This window comes from Octopus bimaculoides, chromosome 9 (assembly GCF_001194135.2).
Source record: "Octopus bimaculoides isolate UCB-OBI-ISO-001 chromosome 9, ASM119413v2, whole genome shotgun sequence".
In the NCBI taxonomy this organism is placed as follows: domain Eukaryota; kingdom Metazoa; phylum Mollusca; class Cephalopoda; order Octopoda; family Octopodidae; genus Octopus; species Octopus bimaculoides.
Window position 1 is genome coordinate 77657200 of NC_068989.1, and position 6788 is coordinate 77663987.

Sequence of the window (6788 nt, forward strand, 5' to 3'; positions counted from 1 at the left end):
ACTAAAAGTTTACTTAATTAAATAAAAAATGACGAGCAATATTTTCCAAATGATATCTTAACTGGCACTCTGCCCGTTAAGATGAGGAGCGTTTCCGTTGTCTGATCGTGAAATTAACGTGCAAGTGACCGAGTACTCCACAAACACACGTACCTTTGATGTAGTTGTCAGTGTGATACAGCGTGACACAAAATGTGATAAAGCTGGCCCTTTTAAATTACAGGTACTACGCATTATGGCAGCTGAGTGGATTGGAACAACGTGAAATAAAATGTTTGGCCGGATATCGAACTCACAACTTTACGATCTTGAGTCGGATACCCTAACCGCAAAGCCATGTGCCTTCACATACCTTTTATTTTTGTATAAGAACAAATTTTATCTTTAATACAATTGCTTCATTTAATAATTTGTTATAATTAGGAATGTTCTTTTCTCTTAAACATGGGAATGGGTAGCTTGAACTTTTGAAAATCGTGCTAGAGTTTTGTTACAAAATAGGTTTCGAGATCATGCTATTAGTTTGGCGACTCCTACTTAAAAATTACATTGGTAAGTATCACAAAAAGCGAAAACATGCCTTGAAACTATTTTTCGGGTCCATGAGGTTTGTGAGGTCCTAAGCTGTAGATTGTTAGCTTATACCTAAATCCAACATTGTATAGGTGGTAGTGGTGGTGGTGTTACCCTTTTCTATCGGATGTGTTTCCCCTTTCTTCATTTTGTGACTTTGTGTGAAAAATGTGAGAAATCAATATAACATTTATCACTATTCCATAAAACTGCTTCAATCAACAACAAAAGCTGTCACAACAACAACAAACAAACAAACAATAGTGCGATATAAGCAGCAGTAGCACTAGCAGTAACAGCAGCTCAGCAGAAGCAGCAACATCTCACCTTCTCAAATTACGGAGAAGAGTGAAAACCGAAACAAAAACAAAAACAAAAGAAGAGGAAGAAAGAGAAGAAAAAATCCTGCAGTAATAGCAATCCTTCCTTTATGTTATAATGAGTAAGATGAAGGGAAGCGAAGCAGTTCACGGCTGCAGGCTTTTTGAACATGTTATCATTTATTTGTATCAATGACACAATGAAAGAATGGAAAGAAAAGTTGACTCATGAAATTTGAAGCGAGAACGTAAAAGATCGTGAACTAAATACACACATTTTCGCCATTTTGCTCTACCAGTTTACCATTTGCATTAGTATGTATTCATTGACAAGTGTTTCACTGTAGAAATCGCCAATGTTGTCGTTTAGTTTTGGGTTAATCCAGGATAGCGAAGGATAAGAACTACCAAATACCTTTTATTTTCAGATATATTCAGTCTAGATTTTACACTATCCATTTTATTTTTCTTCTAGTCGGCAGGATGTGATTTCAAAGAGAATTTCGCTGCTGTTTTCTAGGAGGCTGAGTGACCGTGCAGCGGCTTCTGTATTTGGTTCGAGTGTTTAGTTACAGTGTAGTGTACATTGGAGTAGCATAATTAAATGCACAAGGGTGCACGATTATCGAATAAGATGTTAGCTTTGCAACCCGAGCACCGAGTGTGATTCCGTTGAGTGAAATCACAGACAAGAGTTTTTATTCCAGTCACAATGTTGCCTAACCCTTTTGAGTGAAACTGTGTTGACGGTAACTTGGTAGAAGGCTGTCGTATGAATTGTGTACGTAACACAAAAATCCAGGCTTGTTACACATGGTTGATTCTGTTTGAGAATTGTATTAAGTGTACGCGTGTCTGCTGAATGCTAAGCCACTTAATTAAATGAGCAAGTATTTCAGTCGATCGAACAATAAATTACAAATCGCAGAAAGCGACGGAGATCCAGTTAATAATAATTTATGAGCATTATTGTTTTTTATGGTGTTCAGGAAGTTTAAATCTTTCGGCAGGCCAACATAATTCTAGGAAGAAGAGATGTAACAAGAATAAAAACAACAACAACAATATCAAAAGGAGCAATGTTCGTAACATTAGCCTGGCAATGTTCCTAGATCAATCTGTTGAAAGATGCAACGCCTAAACTTCTACAAAAGGAACTAAGTAAACTGCTCATACAAAAGCATTGATATAGTGTAATCAGGTGCTTCGGCGGTGACGAAAAGGGTGTGGTACTATCATCGAAAAGGTTAACAATTCATATCTTGCCAATCGGCGCTGAACTCTCTCCATGGCCAAGACATTAAAATCTTATTTATGACGCAGGTTGTTTACTTAGCTGAAAATAGCATTAATAAAACGGTACTGCATACTATTTTCGAAAGTAGAAGTTGCACCGTGGAATTAACAACGGTTTCGTTAACCTATTCCTTAGAGTTCGCTTCCATTTTGTGCTTCTCGTTAAGTGTTTTTTGTCTTCGAGACATAAAATACGATGTAGTTAAAGTCAAAGAAGTTAGATAGATGTTGCAAGTAACGGAAACAACCATTATTATTTTATTTCTTTAAACGTTCTGCAAAAGTACAATACCCTAAAAACCCAATATGTTAAATGTCAGGGACGTATTGCGGTGAAGTACTTATGGCAGGTAGTAGTCATTGTGAAAGTATATAGTAAAGGCGGTGAGCTGACAGAATCGTTAGCACGCCGGACAAATTGCTTAGCGGTATTTCGTCCGTCTTTACGATCTTAGTTTAAATTCATCTGAGGTCGACTTTGCCTTTTAAACTTTCGGGGTCGATGAGATAAGTACCTGTTAAACACTAGGGTTGATGTAGTTGACTAGCCCTCCTCATGCCTATAGTAGAAAGGATGTATAGTTAACGAAATCAACAGAAATCAACAACAAAAAGAAAACTAAAGTATTTTGACATCAATGATAAAATTACTTACAAACACAAAGGCGTAGGAGTGGCTGTGTAGTAAGTAGCTTGCTAACGAACCACATAGTTCCGGGTTCAGTCCTACTGCGTGGCACTTTGGGCAAGTGTCTTCTACTATAGTCTCGGGCCGACCAAAGCCTTGTAAGTGGATTTAGTAGACGGAAACTGAAAGAAGCTCGTCATATATATATGTATATATATATATATATATGTGTGTGTGTGTGTGTGTGTGTATGTGTGTATATGTTTGTGTGTCTGTGTTTGTCTCCCGAACATCGCTTGACAACCGATGCTGGTGTGTTTACATACCCGTAACTTAGCGGTTCGGCAAAAGAGATCGAGAGAATAAGTACTAGGCATACAAAGAATAAGTCCTGGAGTCGATTTTCTCGACTAAAGGCGGTGCTCCTGCATGGCTACAGTCAAATGACTGAAGCAAGTAAAAGAGTAAAAGAGACATACAAGCACACATTCCTACACACAGATACACACATACAATACATATATATTTATACAATTCTCTCTTTACACTGTTTTCCTAATTTACTTGAGATGTTCATGGATAGTTGAACATAGCATATAAAATTATGGGGCAAATCTCTGGTGTCCTGGGGTGGATCCAATACAATAATTTTATTCAAAAGGTCATCGTTGGGAGTGGGTGGTCTCCCAGACGGAGGCTTGTTAGATATTCCACAATCGCCATCTTTAAAACTTTTGAACTCACAGCTGACATGTACGAGCTTTCACTGCATCAGGAATCACTTCACAAATGTTTATCAATGCTTCTGTAGCGGTACTTTCCTTTCGAAATTCATACAGGAAGCAATGACGAATATGTTGTTTCATAAAGTTCTTATTCTCCATGGGGTTAATTACAGAAATAACTATGAATGACGCACTGCCGGATAGAAGAGATGATATACTAATTCTAGATAGCTCCTGCTCGTTCGACATTGGCTCTAACGTGATTTGTTGATTCATAGTTCATAATGGTGAATATACAGGGTGCGGATAATAAACTGTCATCTAAATTACGCAAAGCTGAATGTAATACTGACACCTCATTTTAACAGATAATTTTTACCAAAATTACATTAAAATATCGTTAAATACTAAAGAGTAAATTTATTCAACAAAATCGCCATTGGTTTCAACCACGGCCTTCAGACGACTTCGGAATCTCCTGTATCTCTTCTGGACAATCTTCTGGTTTAAGTTGGTGAACGCTGCCATAATCCCTGCCTTCAATTCATCTTTGTTGTTACAAGGAGTTTTGTTGGTCTCTCGTTCAACTGCACCCCACACATAATAATCAATGGGGTCGAAGTCTGGGGAGTTAGGTGGCCAGATGTTAGGAGTGATGTGGTCACCGAAATTGTCTGACAGCCATGACTGGGTTCTCCAGTTTGTGTGACATGGTGCAGAGTCTTGTTGCCAGACATAGGGTCTGCCATCAGCCACCTTCTTGACTCAGGGCAGCACAAAAGGAAAAGAAAGCTATAGTTCATTCAAAACTTGAAATTATTTTTAAAAATCCAAAAATATAACGTAGATTATGATTGGAGATAACAATTCACTCAAAGTAGCTGCAGTTTGCGTCCACTATGGCCTCAAAACGGCTCTGGAACACGACGCATGAATCAATGTCCCTGCAAGCCTAGTACTTATTCTATCGGTCTCTTTTTTCAGAACCGCTATGTTATGGGGATGTAAACACACCAGCATCGGTTGTCAAGTGATAGTGGGGGACAAACACACATACACAAACATATGCACACACATACATATATACATATACGACGGGCTTCTTCCAGTTTCCGTCCACCAAACCCACTCACAAGGATTTGGTCGGCCCAAAGCTATAGGAGAAGACACTTACCTAAGGTCCCACGCAGTGGGACTGAACCCAGGAACATGTGGCTCGTAAGCAAGCTACTTACCACACAGCCACTCCTGCGCTTGTTTCTTTTTTTTTTCCAGGAACCAACCCATTAGCAACTGTTTGAATGAAATAATAACTACAATAGTATCGAAGAATTCGGTGAAGCTTGCAAGACCAAGGCCGCATACTTTTATCAAGTATGGCTTTTCTTATTGTGGATAAATTTCGGTATTAATATTTCTGCATTCTGTAGAAATTTCTGTATAATTTCTTGTATTAATTATATTTGTATTAATTACGCGCACATGCCAGTCTCATTAGAGCGCAAGGCGCATACTCAATGCACAATCGAAGGTATAGTATTTCGTTTACATTAGTTATTCTAATAACCTTTTGATAAATATACGATTATTATACTTTCCCAATTTTTTCTCTCTTCAGGCATTGAGATTTTGTATGAACAAAAAAATTAAACCAAACCAATATTTTCTTTTTAACGTTAAATCATTCACTTCGTTTCTATTGTAATCAGGGAAAAATGCAGGAAAAGAAAAGACACACCAAGCAAGTTATTTTAAAAGATGAAAATGAAAAAGAAAAAAAAACGAGAAAAATATTACAAATTAGAAGTAAAAGCGGGGAAGAAGGCAGAAAAAGAAAATATTGATGCAACAGACGTAAAAATAATCGTATTTACGGAGCTGCTGCAGTTAGTGGAGTTGTTGATAATGATGATGATGAGGAGGATGAGGATGAGGATGAGGATGAGGAGGAAGAGGAGGAGGAGGAGGAGGAGGAGGAGGAGGAAGCGGAAGAGGAGGAGATAGATGGCAGCGACGACAATGACGATGGAGACGATGACGATAATAATGATGATGGTGATTGTGGTTGAATGAACATGAAGCTGATGGTGATGATGATGGTGGTAGTGTTTGGATAAGGATGATGATGATGATGAGATGATGATGATGATGATGATGATGAGAGTGGTGGTGGCGGCAGTGGTTTTGACGGCGGTGGTGGTGATTGTATTGGTGATGAGTAAGATAGTGCAAGTGATTGTGGTGGCAAATGTAAGGAGATGATGATGACGTTGATTCGGATGCCGATGCTGATTCTGATTATGTAGATGATGATGATGATGATGATGATGATGATGATGATGATGAGAGGAAACAAGAAGACAGAAAAAGGTGAATGATAAAAAAAAAAAGGAAACGAAGAAAAAAAGACAGAGAAGTAAACAGGAAGAAGTCGAAAAAACAAACAAAAAGAAAAACACACACACACACACACAAAGAAAAAGTAAGAAACGAAAGTTGTAGAAAGAAAATAATTACAAAATATATATTAAAAAATAGATTAATAATAATGATACCAAGAATAACAATAACAACAACAGAAGCACTAATAATAATAACAATAATAATAAAAATAATAATAATAATAATAATAATAATAATAATAATAATGGTGATGATGATGATGATGATGACGACGACAACGACGACGACGACGATGATGATGACGATGATGATGATGATGATGATGATGATGATGATGATGATGATGATGATGATGATAACATTTTTTCAGTGAAGTAGAAAAATAAAATATGATGAAGAGAAAATGGCGGAAATGACTTTGGTTTGTTGTGTACCACATAACACTATGTAATAACATAATGGTTATATAACTAACTCACCAGTACTTGTTTCTATAATGTTACAAAGGGAAAATATTTGTAAAACATAAGGTGAAAAGGAGCAAAATATTTAAAAGCGAAGAAAATTTTCGAAAGAATTTATTTTAACAGAAATAAATAAAATTAAATAAATTAGTATGGCTTTAGTTTATGCAAAATTTCATTTCGTTAATTATTGCATTCTTATCTGAGAATACATGAATACATTCTAATTACAGTGGTGAATTTCTATGAGGAATTATTGCGAAAATAATTCAAAATTTCTGTCAAGTTTATACAGTCCACAATGCAATTCTAATCGTTTCATATTACAACCAACTGTCTGCCATGTTCCGTTCATTCGCTCACACACACACACACACAC